Consider the following 21,934-nt stretch of genomic DNA (forward strand, 5'->3'; position numbering starts at 1 on the left):
ATTTTCAATTGCTACAAGTTCACAATGATACAAGTTTACGGAAAGAGCTTGATGTCTGAAAGGCTATAATTTTCTAATGTGTGATGAGATCATAATAGCTTTGTGAATGCGTGATGGTTCAGTAATATCACAATTGCAATATGATGTCAAATTATAATGTCATAAGAGTGTTTTTTTTTCGCCATCATAAGAGTGTTGTTATGTCACAATTAGTTGGTGATGTCATAATAGTGATCAGTTCAAAATAGTTTTGTGATGTTGTAGTGTGGTGATGTGGCAATGGCATTCCAGACCTCAATTGTCATTAGCTCATAATTAGTATATGAGTTTTGAATGGGATTGTGAGGATTCCAAAGTCATTTGTTGGCACAAATGTGATGAAGACAGAACAGATTTGTGATGTGACAATGTGACACAATCTAGCAGTGTGATGTCACAGTATTCATAATATCACAGTACATTTCTAATATTTAATACCTGAAATAATATGAGGTTGAAAATAGATTGAGCTCTCAATGGGCCTAACACAGTGGCAACATGTCACAAAACGTATGAGGACAGGACATGTTTGAGTTGTCACAGTTGTTTAGAGATATCAGAATGGCAATGGTATATCACAAAGGGGTTGTCTTGTCACAATGGTTATGAAGTCAAAATGTGTGTTTGATATGAACCCACGTTTGAAATAAAGCGAAATCACATAATAGGCCTTCATAATGTATATATGTGGTCACAATGACAATGTGGTGTCATAGTGTTATGATATCATTACAGATTTGTGATGTCACAATGACCTGATGTTGTCATAATGACAATGTGATGTCACACTAATGATTATATTGTAAATGCTTTGTGATACTGACCTGATGTTGTCATAATGACAATGTGATGTCACACTAATGATTATATTGTAAATGCTTTGTGATATTACAATAGCATATCTGATCTCAATTGATATTTTACAATGAGGATATGGATACACAAAGGGACTGTGATGTCACAAAGGCCATGTGTTTTTTCAAAGTGGCTAAAGATGTCATAATGAGTTTGGATGGTATCAAGGTGATTGTAATGTCACAATAGCAATGTGATATCAAAATGGCTTTGTGACGTCACATTGGTGATGAGGTCAAAATGAACAGGACAGGTTTGTCATGTCAGGTTAATGATATCAAAATGGCACTGTGATGTCACTAAGGGATTTTCATGTCACAATGGCTTTGAGGTCACAATGAATTTATCATGTCCACCAATATTGCTAGCTTGTAATGGAATGAAATCACAGGACTAGGAATACACAATATATCTATAATGTCACTGTGACCTATAATGTCATATTATGATATTTAATTTAGTGATGTCAAAATGCCATGTCTAATCTTATTGGTAATTAAATTACCATGAGGATTCCAAAAGTTGCTATGTGCTGAGTCCTTCAAACGGCACAGTGTGCTGAATCCATTACACAGGGTTGTTTGTGCTTCTCTTTTTAAGTGTGCTGTGTGCTGTCATCCCAAAAGATTCAATGTTATGAGTCCTTGACAGGACAATCTCACACACACACACACAAACAAACATGGAGCATTGCCTTGCACCTGCTTGGTGTGTGGGGTGGATGGAAAAGAGTCTCCCCCAGTGGTTGGGCTGAGGGGATCTTGAGTTGCTGTGGTTGGGGGGGAAGCCCTGACCTGAGGTGAGGCTGCTTCTGCCATGGCCTGGTAGCTTAGGTCAGAGTCAGTGCAGCACAAAACCAGGGGTGGGGGCATGACCTACTTGCGGAGGGGGTGTGACTGAGGGAGGACAGGGCGTGGCTGAAGGGGCACATAGTTGCTGCAGCCAGGGGCACATGGTAGCTGGCATACTTGCACAGCAGTGGCTGGGCATCCTGGGTGAGAAGTGGGGTCAGAGAGAGAGAGCAGAAATGAGCAGGCACATGCACCAGGGGGTGGCAGCGTCAATGGCTGTCCTCTGCTGCTGTAGGAGCACAGGTCTGAGCCAGGAGCACAGAGGACACAAAGCCAGCACAGCAGGCACATCCCTCTCACAGCCCTAGGGGGGCTCAGAGGCCAGGTAGGCCCTGAGTCCAAGGCCCCTGCACCAGGAGCTCAGCTGTGGAGGGGGCAAGCTCAGCCCTGCCACCTGCCTTCCCCTGCCCTGGCCACTTCTCCTGACCTCCCCGTAGCACCGCTTTTGAAACATGTTGTTGCCAGCTTGGACCTGTGACTCCTCTTGGAGTCATCCAGCGATGGTGCACCCCTGGCCTCCTTGAGGCCCTAACTCAGTCCCGGTACCCAGTGGAAGCCCTGCAGGTATGTAACTCACGACCTCAAATCTACCCCCCACCCCCCACGGACACAGACCCATGACTCCTCCCTCCCCTCTTGTGTCCCAAACGTGCCTCCCCAAAACCAGGCAGGGCTGCCCTGACTCTGCCACAAATGTGCCCCAAGAGTGTGGGGTGGGGAATGGATGTTGATCCTGGGATCCCACCCCCAATCCATAATGGGAAGTGTTCCAGGAAAAGGGCAGATGCAAGGATGGGTGAAGAGGGGGGCACCACTGAACCCCTGGCCTAGAGCAGTGGGAGCCACAGAGCCATGCATCTGCACCCTTCCTTTCCCTGGGGGGAACCTGGTGGCTTTAGTCAGAGGTGGGGAGCAACACCTCCACACCTGCCTTCTTGGGATTTTTCCTTTTTTCTGGATGTGGGGGGTATTGGATGCAGAAGAGAGCCCCCCCCCACTTCTGTGTGAGCCCTTGTCTTTTGTGCTTGGTCACCCTTTCCCCTGAGGAAGAGCCCACTAGGGAGGTGAGGGCACTAGGGGTCAGATAGAAGGTGAATGTCTGGGAAGAACATGCCCCTCCAACACATGTATACCCTGCCTGTCCCCCCCCCCCACACTCCTGTTGTCAATAGCACTCACAGGGTGATCTCATTTCCCATCTCTGCCACCATCTGCTGGTGCTCCAGGACCATCTGGTTTTCTCATCCTCCCAAGAATCCACCAAGTCACCCAGAAGCATCTAGGCTGGAAGTAGGAAGTTCATCCATGTATGTAGCCTTTAGGACCCCATCCATTTCCCCAACCCTGCCCCCCACCCCGGGTCAGACACTTCTCTGGGGGCACCATGACCTCCTGTTTGTTTTCAGTCCAGGCTCTGAAGTGTCACTTTTCTCAGGAATCCTTCACTCAGAGTCCTGGCCTAGGGTTTTGGTGAATAGGGAGTCAAAGCTAGTTATTCCCAAGGGAAAGGGAGAGGCAAGGTGGTTCAGCATTATTAGAGCGGTGCTTCCATGGGTCCAACCCCTGGTCCTGACAAGGGAACTCCCGTACTCCAGCTTGTATATTGTCACAGATGAGGAACCAACAAACTCAGGAGGGGCACTATTCTGAGTCTATGTGTGAGTATGTGTGTGTGTGTGTGTGTGTGTGTGTGTGTGTGTGTGTGTGTGTGTGTGTGTGTCTGTACACGCGTGCGCGTGTGTGGCATGAAAGAGAGAGAGAGAGAGAGAGAGAGAGAGAGAGAGAGAGAGAGAGAGAGAGAGAGAGAGAGAGAGAGAGAGAGAGAGAGAGAGCGAGAGAGAGAGAGAGAGAGCCTGACTGTGCTCAGCTGAATGATCAGTTGCAAATTGCAGGTGCTGCATGGATGAATCTACAGTCACTGTTCTGGATTTGTGTGTGTGTGTGTGTGTGTGTGTGTGTGTGTGTGTGTGTGTGTGTGTGTGTGTGTGTGTATGTGTGTGTGTGTGTGTGTGTGTGTATTTGTTGTTCTTTTGCATCAATGCCAAGTATCAGACCAGCCATCATTTTTGTTTTCACCTTCACTGTTTCATGGCTCCTTTGGGGAAGATTTCAGTAGACATTCCTTTCTACCTATCTCTTCCCCCTTTCCTATAGCCCACATTTGCTGCTTGGCCTGCGTGGGTCTCCCCTAGGAGGCCTGTGTGAACTACAGACCAAAGTGGACACCTTCTGTCTTAAGCCTGAAGGCTTGTGAGACGAGTGTGTCCATTTCCGCACTCTTCCAGCCAGACAGTCTGCTCTCATTTGTATAGTTGGAGCTAATTCAAGGGTTGGGAATGTGTCTGCCAATTGTAATTAGGGAAGAGATGGAGGGGGGGATTAGGGCAAGGGCTGTGAAGTTAGGAGGGTCTGGGAAGTGGTGAACGGTGTGACATTGCAGATGGTTCACCATTACCGAGGATGACAGGCCAACCTTACCCAGGGCATTAACAGTGTCCACGGGGATCTGGGCAGGGTGCCCTGGCACCCCACTGATGGTGTGGATTCCCTCCTAGGGGAGTGCACTGGTAGGAAGTCCTCCCTGGAGTCCTGCAGACTATAATCTGTCTCCTGCCTGTGCTGTTTCCAGCTGGGCAGTGGTAGGCAAGTGCATTCCCTTTGCTGGAGTCTGCTCAGTATCAGGCCATGGCAGTTAGCTAAGGCTTGCTGAATGTCAGTTTCTGTAACCTGCCATGAGCTCTCTGGAAAGAAACGGGGACCTCTAACTTTGGAACCATTTAAGTTTGATTGGGACAACTGAAATGTCACCTTTTGCAGGGTTTTTTCTTGAAGCTGGCATTTTCCACTAACGCCTGGGATTATGGGTCAAATTAGACGGACCATTTCAGCCAACAATCAATGATGTTCAAAGTATCACAAGCAGAGTTCCCAAGCCAGATGGTCTCCTGCTATAAACGTCTTGACTTGATTGCTTTTATCCGGCAGCTGTTGATTCTCCTCTGACTCTCTCTAGTGTGAACACAACAATTGAGTGAAGGGTTAAATTATTTGAGGCAGTGACCATTTGTTGATTGTTTCAGAGCAGAGCAACACGTGGTGCTAAACCACCTGGTTGTGTGCCTTTATAAGACCTGTAAATCCTTAGCTCGGGGCTCTCCTCCTGTGCTCCACTGTGCCAAAATGTAGGATGAGGCCTGAGCTGCAGCCCATTTACATAAAACAGCTGTATAGTCTTACTCTCGTTGGTCTTCTTGGTGGGGGTCCTCTGACCTAGACATAACATTGAGGATGTCATGGGGAGCAGAGATTTTGACCTCACCATCCTTAGCCTGCCAGCTGTGAGTAGAGAGGATTCTCAGCACCTATACTGGACTCTGGGAAATTCAGAAACCCAAGATGCCTCGAGGATCCTTTCTCTGCAACATGAAACTTGGGTGCTAGATGTGGTGGGCCATCCTAGCTGGCCCCAGGGTTAGGAAAGTAGGCCCCTTGAGCCTGGCCTTCAGCTCATGGCACCTTCATTCACTCCTGAGTGGGGAATTGAGTGCGACAGAGCTGGTCAGCCACTGGCCAGAGATCTTAGAAAAGAAAGGCATCCCAGAGGCCCCGGAATCCAGCGAGTACACAGTGGATCACGTCTTCAGAGCCAAAACAGTTAAGTTCGCTGGCACCAAGAGGGTGGAGGGAGAACTGTGGGAGAGCTACATCAGGCTTTGCCCCACACACCAGGATGCTTACCTGAATAGGATGGGACTTTTCTGTAGAATTTTTGTATTCAGATGCTCATTTATTTTTCCACAAATAGTTAAAATGTGTGCCAGGCTCTGGAGGGGTCATAGACAATGAGTTTCCAGTGCTGGTTCTACAGCACATGAAGAAACCTTGGTTTGAGCTGGATGCCAGTGATTCATGCCTGTCATCCTAGCTAAATAGGATGCTGTGATGGGAGGATCGATGCTTGAGGCCCAGGCAGGAAAGCCTATAAGACTCTTATTTCCAACTAATTACTAAAAAGAAAACACCAGAAATGGAAGTGTGTCTCAAGGAGTAGTATGTTGGCCTTGAGTAAAAAGGCTCAGGGACAGCACCGAGGCTCCAAGTTCAAGGCCCAGGATGGAGAGAAAGGAAGGAAAGAGAGAAAGAGGAGGGAAGGCTGGATGGAGAAAAAGAGGAAAGAAAGGAAAAAGGGAGAACTTGTGAGCCTTGGATTGGAGTCCCTGGATCAAGAGAGCCAACCATTCACAATCTATGTGGGGACAATTTCAGAGCCTAAAGCCAGTATGTAGGACCAAGCTACTGACACCTCCACACCGTTCTGACATCCAGGAGCTGTGTGTTAGCCGACTGCAGAGTGAAGCAACCTCGGGTAGACACTAGGACTCAGGGTGGCTCAACAGGTTTCAATCATCCCTGGCGCCAATGAGTTTATTTTCTGGTCATATAAGAACAAGCTGTCCAAGGGCTAGGGATTTATTGGTGTGAGGGAGTGTTGGGGGGGGTCAAAGGATAAGCAGGAAGATGAAGAGGGATGGCGATCACAGGTCAGGAGTGTCAGTATATTGGAGCCATGACTTCACCTGACATCCTAGACCAAAAGCGATAGAGCCTTTGACCCAGCCACACTGCTATTAAGAGTCCTGGCACATTGGGTTCACCATTGACCACCTGGCTATCGTCCACTGCAGGATGCCTGTGCAGTACACCCTTGGGGACTGGGACTTTCCAGGGCTCAATCTGAAGTTGACACCCACCGCCCTGTTCTTTCCTCCACCAGAGACAGAAGTAAGCTGGCCACTAGCAAAGGACAGCCAGGGAATGAGGGTGGGAGTAAGGAGCCTAGTTTCCCCAGACTTCCTCAAGGGCACTCTAGGACCCCGCGATTGCCATTCTCAGAGGCAGAGATGGGTCTCTTTCCTGGCTCAGCCTTTAGTCTAGATGGCAGATCTGGGATTCAGAGAGGGCATACTGAAGGTGGGGCAGGTTTGGATAGAGGCTGGTGGGAAAACCAGAGGCACTGGTCTCTGAGCAGGGTTGTTTCTTTGAGGATACTCATAACCCAGGAACATTCCTGAGATAGATCAGCCCTTTTCTCCTTCCTGAGAGGGACCTAGAGCCCTTAAGTCTGTGTCCCTTGGCAGAGAAATCCTTTCATTCCCACATCCTGTGGTTGGATAACTAGACCTCACCTCCCTACCCAGTGTAGAGGCAGGCCAGTGAGAGATCTTGAGTCTTTGATAAGGCCAGGGGATCCCGAATATGCGATTGTATTTGAACATCCTAACTTGGTGCATGGTAAGTTCCATCTAAGATTACCATGATATAGGACATCGAGTCTAGAGAATCAGAGCAGGATGGGGTCTGTTCTGGGAGTCTTGAGTATTATGTGTGAGCTTTCAGCTCCCGTATGTCCACCTGCTTCCCTTTCGTGGGTGGGTCTTTGCTAGAAAAAGCTTGAAACTAGGGACTGGGTCCTATCCCTTGTCATTTATACTCAAAGCTAGCACTCTACCATTTGAGCCACAGCTCCACTTCCAACATGCAAGGCAAGTGCTCTACCACTGAGCCACCTTCCTAGCCCCCTCATATTTTTTAAAAATATTTTTAATGAATTTATATTTATTTTGTCAAGCGCAGGGCTTGTAATCAGGTTGTGACAACTCTGCCTCACCCTCGATCACTTTAGGCTGGGGTGCAGTCACTGGATGCACAACCAAACCTGGATTCCTGGGCCCCAAAGACTGACAGGAAAATAAATAAATAAAACAACAGAAAAAATAAAAACGGGAAACTTGCAGAGGTCTGCCAGTTTTACATTTGTTTTCTTTGTGAGGTGACCATCTTGGGTGTGAATAGCATGGCTGCACACTGTTTGTCACCTGGCATTGCTGAAGGCTGGTGGGCTACCAGGTAAGGCCAAAACTGCAACATAGGCCCTGTGTTTGAAGACCGGTCCTGACCCCTACCAATGGAAGAAGATACTAAGGGTCTCGTTCCTATTCATAGGAATACTGATGGAATGTTATGAATGTCAGGGTTGAATTAGATGTTCCTGAATGATAATACTATAAAATCAGACAGAGTGATTTTAGGAAGCCGATGGATTTTAGTGAATAATTTTGAACACTTCAAAAGAATACTATTAATTACATGGACACAATAGTTTCCAGACAGTGGTTGATTTAATTAATAATTCATTAAGGATGAAAACAATAATATTAATTACATAGGGGCATAAAAAATACCCAAGAATTGGTAGGAATGTAGTCTGTATAACTGAAGAATGTATAGACATCTCTGGCACTCTATAAAGATCTATATTTATTTGTGGACTACCATCTGCACGTCAATCTGTTCTTATTTTTTCAACACCTGGGGCTCAATCTCAGGTGCTGGGAACTGCTTGTCATCTCCATATACCCCAGGCTGTCCGTGCTGACACTCACTCATTCATAAATTGGATCTTGTAGGCTGTGAGTTCAGACGCCAGCACTCACAAAAATTGAATCTTGGAGTAAGAAGCCCATGGTGACATATGTTTTCCTTTTCTGTGAACGTCCTGTGTGTCATACATAGGCAAATCTATATCACATGTAGTAAATGTAATAAATATTCCATGTGTAATAACAGTCAATAATATAAATGGTAAATAAATGAATAAAACAAAAAATAAAATGAATAACTACACTAAGCGGAATATGGAATCAATATACAGGGCTCAATCTCAGGGCCTGGGAATTTCCTGGCAACTGTATTGGCTAGAGACTGTTATGCTGACAGTCACCCATTCATAAATTGAGTCTCCTAGGGCCTGAATTTAGATCCCACCACTGCCAAAAATGTAATTGTGGAGTGAGAAGCCAAGCATGACACATGTTTAATTTTAAGTGCTTCAGTGATAGGTAGGATGTATAATTCAGATGCAAATCTATATACTATGTAATAGGATGTCATAAATGTAATAAATGTCATAGCTACAATAATTTTCACTACAATTAATGATAAACAGATTCAATTGGTAGTGAACCATTCTAGGATAAAATTAGATGCAATAATTATAGGACTTGGATTACATTTAATTAATATTATATTAAGCATTAACAGAATAAAATTTTCATGGAGACATAATTAAATGCCTAATAATTGGTAGTAACACATGATGCATAATTTAATAATATATAGACATATGTCTCATTCTATAAAATATGTAATTATATGTGTGGATGTATGTACATATATGATAATGACAAGATATTTAGTAATTATTAATGCTTTATTAATTGTTAACTGGGACACATCAATAGAGGCATAATTTAATAACTAATAATTGGTAGTAATATTATCTATAATTTACTAATATACAGACATCTCTCTTTTTGTGTATATAATATTTATATATAGCTATGTCTATTTATACCTTGTTCACTCCTGGGGCTGGGTGGGTGAGTGCTCGCCTGGTAAGCACGAAGTCCTGGGTCTGATTCCTCAGTGCCACATACATAAACAGAAAACCCAGGAGTTCTGGTCTTTCAATTAATTCAGTGCTACCCCGGGGTACAAATGCTTAGGGACAGTGTCTGAGCCCCTACTCAAGTCACAGGACTGCTGCCACAAAAAGGTAGAATGTTCTAACTGCAAAATCACAGAGCAAGCTAGGAGTCTGGTGTTGACAGCTGTCATCTAACCTGACTTAGGCAGATATAAACTGCTGCAACACAGCTCCATGGATTACTCCCGTCATCCTGGCTTACCCTGGCTTAACTCTGACATCCTGACAGGAAGTCTGCTACACACTTTGAAATGTGGTTCGAAGTGGTAGAGCTCGAGCCTTGAGCAAATGTTATTAGAACAGTATCCCAATGTTTTGAGTTCAAGCCCTATGGCTAACTCCACCCCCCAAAAAAAACACCCCACTAAACCATTAGATGTGAACTTGTGTGGTTTGTGAAATGTTCCTCAAAGAATGGTGATACTAATGAAAGCACCCTAATTCTAATAACAGCTTGTGGAATAGAGCTATGTACTGAGTCCTTCATAGGGTGCTCTGTGCTGAGTCATTCACAAGGTGTAGTGTGTTGAGTCCTGCACTGGGTGCGGTCTGCTGTCTTTCGCAGGATGCTGTGTGCTGAGTCATGCAGAGAGCCATGGGCTGTATCCTGCACAGGGTGCATTCTTTCATTGGGTCCTTTTAAGAGCTCCACAACTGAGATGATTATGCAGACAAGAATATTGACGCTCAGATATGTCCCCATGGCAGGGACAAAATTGTGTATTTCTGAAGACTAGTGAGTTTTATCCTGCAGAAAATTTTTTGTCTGTTTTTTCACAGTCGTGAACCTTGAACTTGGGGCCTAGATGCTGACCCTTACCTCTTGGGCTCATGGCTAGCACTCCACCACATGGAGGCAAGGACCCCCTTGCAGCAGAAGCCATGGACTAGGGGCCAATAGCTGAGGTCTGTCATCCTGCCTTCTCAGGAATATGAGATCTGAGGATGTGGGTTCCAAACTATCCCAGACACAAAAGGTCCTATGAGACTATTATCTCCAATTTACCACTAAGAAACCTGAAGTGGAAGCTGGATGCTTGTGGCTCATGCCTGTCATGCTAACTACTCAGGAGGATGAGATCTGAGGATTATGGTACAAAGCTAGCCTGGGCAAGAAAGTCTTTGAAACCCTTAGCTCCAATGGACCACCAGAAAACCTGAAGTGATGCTTTGGCTCAAGTGATAGAGCATAGAGCACAAGACATGAGATGAAGAGCTCAAGGACAGGACCCAGGCCCAGACTTCAACTCCTGCAACAATTAAAAAAGACAGAAACAAACTAACAAACGTGAAGTGGAGGGCTGGGAAGGTGCCTTAGGGGTAGAATGCACTGTATATATGAAACCATGGTTTGATATCTCAGGAACACATCACTAAAAAAAAGGCTGAAGTGGCTCTGTGGCCCAATTGGGAGAGGGCTATCCTTGTAAAAAAGTAACTAGGTACAGGGCTGAGTTCCAGCTCCAGGTCTGGTGTATGTGCACTTGCACACGGACACACACACACACACACACACACACACACACTCACACACACACACAAACACACACACACACACACACACATGCATACACACACAGACACAAACACACACAGAGACCAGAAGTGGTGACACAAAATGGTAAAGCACTGGGCTTCTGCACTGACCTCATGGTCAACATACATGCCCTGTGTTTAACCCCAAAACCTAGTCACCCAGGGCCCAACTAGGAGAGGTCAAAGGTTTCAATATCTGATAAGCTTTACCAGCCCTAGATGACAGGAAGCTTTGTGATATTAGACATGTGCTTGGATTTCCCAAGCTTCCAGAAACCTAAGAGAGGCATCATAGACCCATACTCTCCAGCAATGAAACATTTCATTAGGTTCAGTGCCCTAGTTGTCTGCTAGAAGGACTCCTGAATTATATTGATTACTGTATCTGAACACCAGAATACCGTCTCACAAAGGCAGGATAAGTGCACAGGACTTGGCCTGCCACTGGGGGTGGCACAAATGAAGGCTTCCTGTCAAAACAGAGCACTGGGGAGAGAGATCCCTTGGGGTACAAAAAGACCTTTTTCTCCTGACCTGCAGAGCCTGCCCACACTCATCATCACTAACTGACAGAGATGGAGTTGTTTGTTATACAGCTGAACAGGTGTGAGGCCATGTGTGGGCATTTCCAGACAATGAGAGAGATTTCCTCCAGCAGGCCTGGGATGGAGAGAAACATTCAGGCTACACTGGACCAGTGATGGTAGCCCTGGAACATGCACTGTGATGAAAGCAGTCTCTGTGTTATGAAAACATTCTATTGAATACAAATTTCCTAGCTTAGTGTCAATCATCATAAAGTGGAGGTTCACTTGTAGGAATACATTCATACATACCAAAAGACATGGAGGTACAGGTTCTTTATGAGGGGGCAGGTCCTGGGGTTGAACTATGAGCCTAGGCATTTTCACTGAGCTACTTTTGCTCAAGGGTAGTGCATTAACCTTGAATCACAGCCCCACTTCTGGATTTTTCTGTGATCCCTTAGAAATAACTTTGTCATAGACTTTCCAATGCTGGCTGGATTCAAACTCACATTCTGTACATCTCAGCCTCCTGAGGAGCTGAGATTACAGTGAGAAGTCACTGGCACCTTCTTTCTTTTCTTCTTCATTTTTTAATCTGGACATTCTGACTTCTTAACAGGGTCATTCCAATGGTTTGAATTTATAAGTAAACTACCCAGTGTTATTTGCAGCTGCTTTATCTGAGAAGGATTTTCTCTCCTCATCTTTTCCTCTGGTCACAGGTTTGAAGCCAAAAGTGAGGAATGAGTGTCACAAGATTGAGGAGCAAATGTCCAAAGGACATGACAGTTCTGTCACTTAGCATTGAGCTGCAGTGAATTTACTGTCTCAGAATGAGAAGACCAAAGTTTGGAGCGATCCTCATACTGTCTGCATTGCTCCTTTTGCCTATAAAATGATCTAATAATTATGATTGTTTTCTGTCTCCAACCTTAACTATCTAGAACACACTAGAAGCATCTACATGTTTCTGTTTTTCTCTAGTACCTCCTGAGATTTAGACTAAGGGTTTGTGTGGAGGAGCTCCTTGGTGAATCCCTGAGGAAAGCTGCTTGAAGTCTCCTGGGGAGATCGCAATTCAAAGTCCGCCCAAACAGGAAAGTCTGTGAGACTGTGATCACCAATAAACCACCAGAAAACCAGAAGTGGAGCAGTGGCCCAGAGGGTAGAGCTCCAGCTTTGAGAGAGAAAGCCGAGCAGGTGACACAGCCTAGACAGGAAAGCCTGGGAGGCACTTATGTCCAATTAATGACCAGATGGCTGGAAGTGGACCTGTGGTGGTGGCAGCCTCAGCCTTGTACAAAACAGCTGAGGAACTCATTGGGCCCTGGGTTTAAGCACTGAGAAGGCTACAAAAATATTTTTAAAAAAGGGAAGGTCAAGTTTATGTATCAGTTCAATATGTACTTATGTGTGTATATTACTTCCCTGAGTGCAAACAGACCATATGCAATGCTTCTCCTTTTATTTACTGGTTCATTTTTCAGATATGCTCATTGTGCGTACTGCACCGTTCTCTACATTTCAGGCCCATGGCTTTCCTCTTCCAGGGTTCCAGGGCGGTGTCCTTATATGATGCACACTTAAGCTCTCAGCAGTCTTTATTTACATTTTATTATGAGGCCAATGCAGGAACAGTTACAAATCAGGGAGGGGAAGACAAGATACAGTTTTGTAGGAGTAACTATTATACAGACAATTAAACTTGGGAACATAAAATGGTAGCATACTTATGTAAAACCTACCATTAAGAAAAAGATGAGGGTACTGGGAATGTGGATTACTGAGAGAGAGCTTGCCTAGCATACAAGAAGCCCTGGTTAGGATTCCTTGGTATCACATACAGGGAAAAAGCCAGAATTGTCTAGATAGATAGATAGATAGATAGATAGATAGATAGATAGATAGATAGATAGATAGATAGATAGATAGATAGATAGATAGATAGATAGATAGATAGATAGATAGATAGATGATAGATAGATAGGTAGGTAGATAGGTATGTAGGTAGATAGATAGATAGATAGATAGATAGATAGATAGATAGATAGATAGATAGATAGATAGATAGATAGATAGATAGATAGATAGATTAACCTGGTCTTGGATGTCAGGAGATATGAAGGTAACATTCCCAGTCATGAGGCCTTCTGCAGTGTGCCAGGCCACCAGCATCACCTTCACAGAACTACAGAGCAGGAAGAATGTCTCTTTCCCACTTCTCAGGCAGCCAAATGCCCCAGAGCCTAGGGCAGAGCCAGGTTTTAACTCAAGTGCTTGGAGACAGAATAGAAAGGGCCCTGCCTCTCCTTGGACTGGGGATTTATATTAATGATGTGTAGAATGAAGGAAGGAGAATGGATTGGCAGAAGCAGAAGAAGAGTATTCAAATCTGAAAGATGGAGAGTCAAGAATCCACTCCCTAAGACCAAAGAGCAGGATTTTTCTACTCTGTTCCTCCCGTCTCCCCCAATAAACTGACTCTATATTGTTTACCTACAGATAGCCTGGGTTTCTCTTCACCTGAGAGAGGAAGGTTAATTAGTTACTGTTTGAAGAGGCTGAGAAAAGCCTGACCCTGGTGTAACTCTAACAAATGTTTCTGGTTTCTCCTCATTACTGGCCATGCCTGGAATGAATGAAGTGGTTTTGCAGCTTACTTCCCTGTTGAGTGGCATCATCTTGGATCTCTCAAGGCTGGGGTGCCATCTCCAGACCCATAGCCGATCCTGAGATCCTAGGCCCAGAGGGCTGTCAGGAAGAAAAGAAAAAGCTGGAAAGCTGAAGAGGGCTGGGTTTTTATGATTTTTTTTCTTTGCACGGTGACCATCCTAGGTCTGAATAACACGGTTCCAAAGTGTACCTGACCTGCCATTGCTGTTTGCTGGTGGGCTCGCAGGAAAGCCATAGACGAATCTGTCAACATTGACTATGGGTTCAAATCCCAGTTCTTACACTAATGGCAGGAGATCACAAGAGACGCATTCCTATGCATAGGAATACCTATTGAAAGTGTAGTTCATGCCTCAGACTAGTCTAAAATTGGATGCAATAATCTTAGAATGCTAATTGATCTTAATTAAAAATTTATTAAGCATGAAAAGAATAATATTCCTTCAATGATGGAATAATAAATACCTAAGAGTTGGTAGGAACGTAGTAGGTGTAATTCAATCATAGATAGACAGCTCTGGCAATCTTTACTAATATATATTTAATTGTATACCACTGTCTGCCTATTCATGTATTCCTGGTTTGGCCAAACCTGGGGGTCAATATCAGCACATGGGAACCATCTCACAGCTTCATTGGCAAGAGGCTGCCATGCTCAAATTCACCCACTCATGAATTGGGCCTGATAGGCCCTCAGTTCAGATGCTAGCATTGGGAGGCATGATGGAGATGCTATATGATAGGATGTAAACAATTTAATAAATGGTTTAGGTGTCATCAGAGTCAATAAAATAAATGGTAAATAAATGAGTAAAACAAGAAATAAAATGAATAACCACACCAATCACAGTATGGACTGAACATCTCTATGGAAGTATAAATCCTACCTTTAAAATGTATATAAGGAGTATTTTTCCAGGCCTGAGGCTTGAATTCAGCCACAGCTATGAGGTGGGAATGGCAGGAGATCCTGAGATACTCATTTCTGGACCTAGAAAGAGTCATGTTATGCTATCGATATCATCCTTGAATGAGTAGTTTTTGCATGATGCAAATAGGAAATGATAGGCAAGAATCATGTGGTATCAATTATTTGTAAAGAAGAGTTGATGAAGCATGACAATAATCATCACAGTCATGAAATGGAGGCATCAGGAAAGATCCAAGAATCTGTACTGACAAGGTAGATTGGATTCCATCACAGGACACCATCTCTCCTACCCTATACAAATATGTACTTATTTGCATACTACCTTCAGCTTATGAATGGATGACTATTATGCTCCCCACTCTCCCCCGTGCCCACCGAGGAGGGGGGTCTTCAATTTCAGGTCTTGGGAACGGCCTAGCTCCTTCGTGGCTCACAGGCTGGTGTGTTCATGTGGACCCATTTGCCAATTGGGCCTACTAGGGCAGGAGTTCAGATCCCAGCATTGCCAAAAAATTCATCTTGATGTCAGAAGCCTATCATTTCACTTGTTTTCCTTTCCTGTGCAAGTCCTGTGTCTCAGCTAGGATGGAGAATGCATGGGCCACCCTGTGGCCATGGGAATAAGTTGTTATCCATGTCAACCCAGGTATATCTGTCATCATATACTCAAGAAAATACACAATACATCCATGAATAGCATAAAAAAGAAAGAGAATAACTACATTCAATGCACGATGCAGTCCACACACGAATGTGAATATATATCTCATGTTCCAATGATGCATTGGGTACTATTTGCGCCTACTTGGTGCTCAATCTCTTCCTGGGAATGGCCCAGCTCCTTAGGGGCTCACAGGCTGGTGTGCTCACCTGGACCCATTGGGCAGTTGGGCCTCCTAGTCTCCGAGTTCGAATCTTAGCATCGCCAAAAAATTACCCTGATGTGAGAAGCCAGTCGTTGCACCTGTTTTTATGTGCTGTGCAAGTTCTGGGTCTCAGCTAGGATGGAGAATGCATAGGCAACTCTGTAATTGCTTGTCAACCAGTTCACCACAGTTATATCTGTCTTCCTATACTCAAGAAAATACAAAATACATCAATGAATGAGGCACAAAATAAAGAGAGTGCCTACACTGAATGCAAGATGATGCCCACCATTGTTTGGAAATATAGATCCTCTGTTTAATTATGAATTTATGTCTATATTGGCCCCAACCAGAGCTCAATCTCAGGTCCCAGGAATGACCTAGCTCCTTAGTGGCTCATAGACTGGTGGGCTCACCATGGCCCATTCAACAATTGGGCCTGCTAGGCCTTGAGTTCAAATTCCAGCACTGCCAATAGATTCATTCTGATGTGAGAAGCTATGGTTGAACATGTTTTCCTGTCCTGTGAATGTCCTGGGTCTCATTGAAGATGGAGAATGCTATATAGGCAACTCTATAGCCATGGCAATAGGTTGTCATCCATGTCAGCTCAGTTATATCTGTCACCATACTCAATAAAATACACAATACATCCTTGAATAAGGCACAAAATAAAAAGAATAACTACACTGAATGCAAGATGCATACCACACCTGTAGGTAAAGAGAGATCTTAATTTTAAAAAAGGTGGGCTTGGTAATTTGTGCAGTGCTGGGGCTTCAAATCAGGCCCTGGACCAGGTCTGGCATTCTAGTCCTCAAGGATGGTGAGCTTCCCCTTCCCCCCACCAGTGCAACAGAGCTACCTAGACCTGAGTTCAAATCCCAGCACTGACAAAAGATTCATTCTGCTGTCAGAAGCCAGTTGTTGCACACTTTTTCCTCTCCTGTGAAAGTCCTGGGACTTAACTAGGATGGAAATGCATAGGCAAACCAATAACCATGGGAACATTTTGTCATCCACGGCAGAACAGTTATATTTGTCACCATACTTTGTAAAATACACAATACCTCCATGAATTAGAGACAAAATAAGGAGAAGAAGTGCACCGAACACAAGATGTGTCCACACATGTATGTCAATATAGATCCTATGTTTAAATTATGAATTTATGACTATAGTGGACCACCCTGGGGATCAATGTCAGATCCTGGGAATGGCTAAGCTCCTAAGTTGCTCACAGGTTTTTGTGTTCACCTTGACTTATTCTCCAATTTGTTCTGCTAGGCCCTAAGTTCAGATCCCAGCACTACCAACAAGTGGATCATGGAATAAGAAGGCAAGTGTGAAACTTGTTTTCCTTTTCTCTGAGTATACTGGGTTCATGTATGATGGAGAACATTTCTACAAATCTAGATGCTCTGTGATCGGATGTCATCAATGCAATAAACGGAATGAGTTTCATCAAAGTACAATCAACAGCAAATAAATCAATAAAACAAAAAATAGAAGGAACAACCACATAAAACATGTATGGACTGAACATTAATAGTTAAGAATAAATCCTAAGTTTACAATGAATATAAATAGTATGTTTTCCAGGGCTGGTGCTTAATTCAGGCCTAGTGAACAAGCCTGTCTTTCTTATTTTCAAGTACGGTGATCTTCCCCTTCATCCACATTGCTGCATATTTACCCAGACCCTGAGCTCAAATCCAAAATTTGGCAGAATAATTAGCGGGAATTGCAAGCCAGGGATTATTTTTTATTTTTTCTTTTCTTTTATTTTCTATGAACAGGGTTTAAACTCAGGTTGTGGCAACTCTGCCTCAGCTTCAATCACCCTAGCCTGGTGTGCACCCACTGGCCCCACAGCAGCTGCTGGAATCCTAGATCCCCAGCCCTTGCCTGGAAAAAATGCATAGAAAAAATGTGGCCTTTTTATGTTTTCTTTCCTTGCAATGTGACCCGCCTGGGTATGAATGACACTGTTGCAAAGGGTTCTTCAACTTGTATTGATGAAGGCTGCCAGACTATCGGGGAAGCCATAGGCCTATGTGGCAACATAGACCCTGATTTTGAATCCCTATCCTGACAGCAACCAATGACAGGAGATACTAAGAAACTGGTGCCCATCCATGGGAATAACAATGGAATGGTGTCAATGTCACAGTTGAATGAGTTGATTGTGAATAATGCTCCTATAAAATTGGACAGTATCATTTCAGGAGGTTGATTAATTTTATATAATATTTATGAAGCATTAAAAGAATATAATTACTTACAGGAATGCAATAATTTCAGGACACTAATTGATTTCATTGATATTTAAGGATGAAAACAATAGCATTAATTATATGGATAAATAATAAATACCCAGGAATTGGTAGGAATGTAATCTGTATAACTGAATAATGTGTAGACATCTCTGACATTCTATGAAGACATGTATTTATTAGCATAATGCCATCTGCATTTCAATCTGTTCTTATTTTGTTAACCCCTGGGGCTCGATCTCAGGTCCTGGGAACAGCCTGTCTGCTCAATTTGCCCCAGGAAAACTTGCTGACATTCACCCATTCATGAATTTGGCCTTGTAGGCCATGAGTTCAGATGCCAGCACTCCCAAACAATGAATCGTGGAGTAAGAAGCTGATGGTGACACGTTTTCCTTTCCTGTGAATGTACTCGGCGTCAGGTATGAAGTAGAATACATATGTAGACCTATATCCTATTTAATCAATGTAACCAATGTTCTTCTATGTTCCATAATATTCAGTAAAATAAATGGTCAATACATGAATACAACAAAAAATAAAATAACTATACTGACACAATATGGAATCAACATATATATATATAAATATAAATCATATATGTAAATTATACATAAATAGGATGTTTTCTAGTACTGGGGATCTATTTCATGCCTAAGGAACAGACTTGAATTTCTTGACTTCAAGGAAGCCAACTTCCCCTTCCCACACAGAGCAACAGAGATAGCCAGACCATGAGTTCAAATCCCAGTCCTGGCCAAAAAAAATGGCACCTTTATAGTATGTGAGGCCCAATTCTTAGGTATTTCATTATGCCTCCATTATATGTCTGTGATTGTTTAAATGCTTCATAAAGTATTAACTAAAATGATCAATGTCATATAATATAATGGTGTATAATTTTATCCTAGTATCATTCAAGGTCTTCTCATTCAATCAGACATACATCACATTCCATTGGTAATCATATAGAGAGGAACAAGTTCATTAGGATCTCCTGCCAATTTGAGGTGGCAGGATCAGGATTCAAACTGTGGGTTCCTGCTCCCACCACTTAAACCAATGAATAGGGAACTCACCGTTCTGTCCAAGAACATTAGCAAGACCAATGATTAGGCAGGCACCAGTGGCTCTCAGCAGTCCTCCTAGATACTTACAAGGCTGTGACAGGAGGATCATGGTCACCTTAGGCAGGAAAGTCCTTGAGACCCCTGTCCAACTTCATTGCTAACAAAGCTAGAAGCCCTGTGGCTCCATTGTGGAGGGCCAGCCTTGAGCAAAAGCAGCTCACAGACTGCCCAGAGCCTGAGTTTAATTCTGGGACTGGAAACAGACATATCCAACAAAATCTGTGCAGCTATATGGCTAAAGCAGGTCACCCTCTTGTACCCAACTGAATTGGACAGAGTTCCTTGGGAAAAGGACTGGGAGACCCACTGCCATCTTGACTCCGCCCATGCTGCTTGCATCACAGAAATCCGGCCACACTCCCATTATTTCCTCTTTCTTTCTGACCAATGGGATACAAGAATGTGGCCACGCCCACATTCAATGCTGCCTGGTAGCATAGGGATTCTCTCTGTTGGTTGACACCACGACCAGCAGTTGAGGAAGGCAGAGGTGGCTGAGTGGTGAGCAAGAGACTTGAAGCAACTTTTGAGTTTAGTAGGAAATTGACACTCCTCCTTTGCCCCCATCACCTATCCTGATTCCTTGCAGTGCTGGGTTTCAAAACTCAGACAATTACTTGCTGCCAGCTGGCCTAAGGCCCCTCCTGGTCCCAGCCTCAGGCAGTGTGCCAGAGCAGAGTGCTCTGGGCCGATGTGTCTGCAATGCAGCTGCCATTGCCGCATGCCTCACACTGAGCAGCCAACAACAGCTTCTCCAAGCAGCACAGGTGTGTGGCAGCTCCAACACAATCCCCAGACTAGTTCGGACACCCCTAAAGTGGCACCATGATCCCCTGATTGTTTATTCTTGCCAGCTCTCAGGAGCCACCTTTCTGATTTGAGCATTTCTGAGATAGAGCCTCATTATATTCTCAGGCTGGGCTGGATCGTGGTCCTCCTATCTGTGACAGGTATGTTCCACCAGGCCTGGTCCTCTGTAGTTGGGATGGTAGTCATGTAGCAACATGCACAGTCATCAGTTTAGATGGATTATCCCAAACTCTTACTCCACAGCAGCCAATTTTTGACAACAGATTTAGCTCTGTGTAAGGCCTCAACCGTAGGACCTCAGTGTCCTCGCAGAACAGTTGTGTGGAAACCAGGGATTTATACAGAGGGATCTCTGGATCATAGCTAGGCCCAGAGAGAGCCGCCTTCAGACAAGCTTCTTGACAATTCTGTGAGCATAATACAGGAAGATACGCGGAAAGGGCTCAGATAGGGCCTGTTATTAATCATGCAACAGGTGTGTGATTATGAAACAAACATACCTCTCTTTTATCCTTACCCTATCCCCATGAGGAAGGAGATTTCTTCACTCTGTTGAGTTTTGCAGCTGGGGAAACTGAGGCACAGAGAAGCAAGGTGATCTACTTATGACCTCAAGTTCACCGGAAGCTCAGCCGGACTTCTCTTCCATGCTCAGTAGGACAATGGGTCCTATTCAATCCACTTCTTGTGGTGGGAAGTCCACTTCTTGTCAGTCGTGGGGCTTGAACTCTAGGCCTGGGCACTGTTCCCAAGCTCCTCAGCTCAAGGCTAGTGCTCTACCACTTGAGCCCACAGCACCACTTCCGGTTTTCTGGTGATTCTTTGGAGATAAGAGTCTCATAGTTGTTCCTGTCCAGGATGGTTATGAACCATGATCCTCATATCTCAGCCTCTTAGAATTCTAAGCCACCAGCCTTGACTTAAGTGTAATTCTGACTTTCTTTCTCTCTCACACACACAGGAACTGGTTGAATGGGTGCTGGAGGAGGTGGTCCAGAGATTCCATGTGGCTGGAACCCAAGGTGGCCCCCTCATTCTGGGGGTGGGCTTTGGGTCACGAGCTGTCTCGCTCTGCCTGTTGAAACAGCTCCATGAGGTAAGCCCCTCGTTGCCCTGGCTAGACTGTGACGGTTATTCATTGTCCATCCAGCCTTACTGGACTTAGTATTATTTTCGACATCATTTTGTGGTGCCTCTCCAAAATTATGATACATAGTTATGGAATGAAAATATAATGCCATCTTAAGAAAGTCATTTAGGGCTGTGGGAATGTGGCTGCATGGTAGGTTTATTGCCTAGCATTCATCAAACCCTGGGTTCAATTCCTCAGTACTGCATAAACAGAAAAACCTGGAAGTAATCTTATGCCACAAGTGGTAGAGTACTAGCCTTGAGAAAAAAAAAAAGAAGCTGGGGAATAATTCCCTAGCCCTAAGTTAAGCCCCTGGACTGACAAAAACAAAACACATTTAGTAAATGCAAAATAAAGAACCCATACTTGCCTTGGAATATATAATTGCTCCTTCCATGCTGACACCTGAAAATAGTCCCTAATTCATGTACTTTACTTATATTAGGATACTGTGTTAAAAAAAAAAGTTTTCTTCATTAGGTCACATCAATTAATGCCTGGAATGTGCTTAGATATCAGGTGAAGATTAATTCTGGAAATTCAACGATTCTGGGCTTTTGTGTGGTCACTGCTAATCAAAAAGATAAGGGTAGTCAAAGTGTGATTTGGAAATCACAGTCATTGCACCAAAAATTCAGAGGCTAATTAACATTTGTGATAGAAGAGAAGGAATAACTCCAGATGAAGGAATAAAATAGTAAATAAAGTATTCCAGAAACTGTTCTAGGGAACCCTTTTTGGTTATTTAAGAACTAGTTATCA

Source organism: Dipodomys merriami, unplaced genomic scaffold (assembly GCF_024711535.1).
Source record: "Dipodomys merriami isolate MVZ:Mamm:240054 unplaced genomic scaffold, mDipMer1.0.p SCAF_1378, whole genome shotgun sequence".
Lineage (NCBI taxonomy): Eukaryota > Metazoa > Chordata > Mammalia > Rodentia > Heteromyidae > Dipodomys > Dipodomys merriami.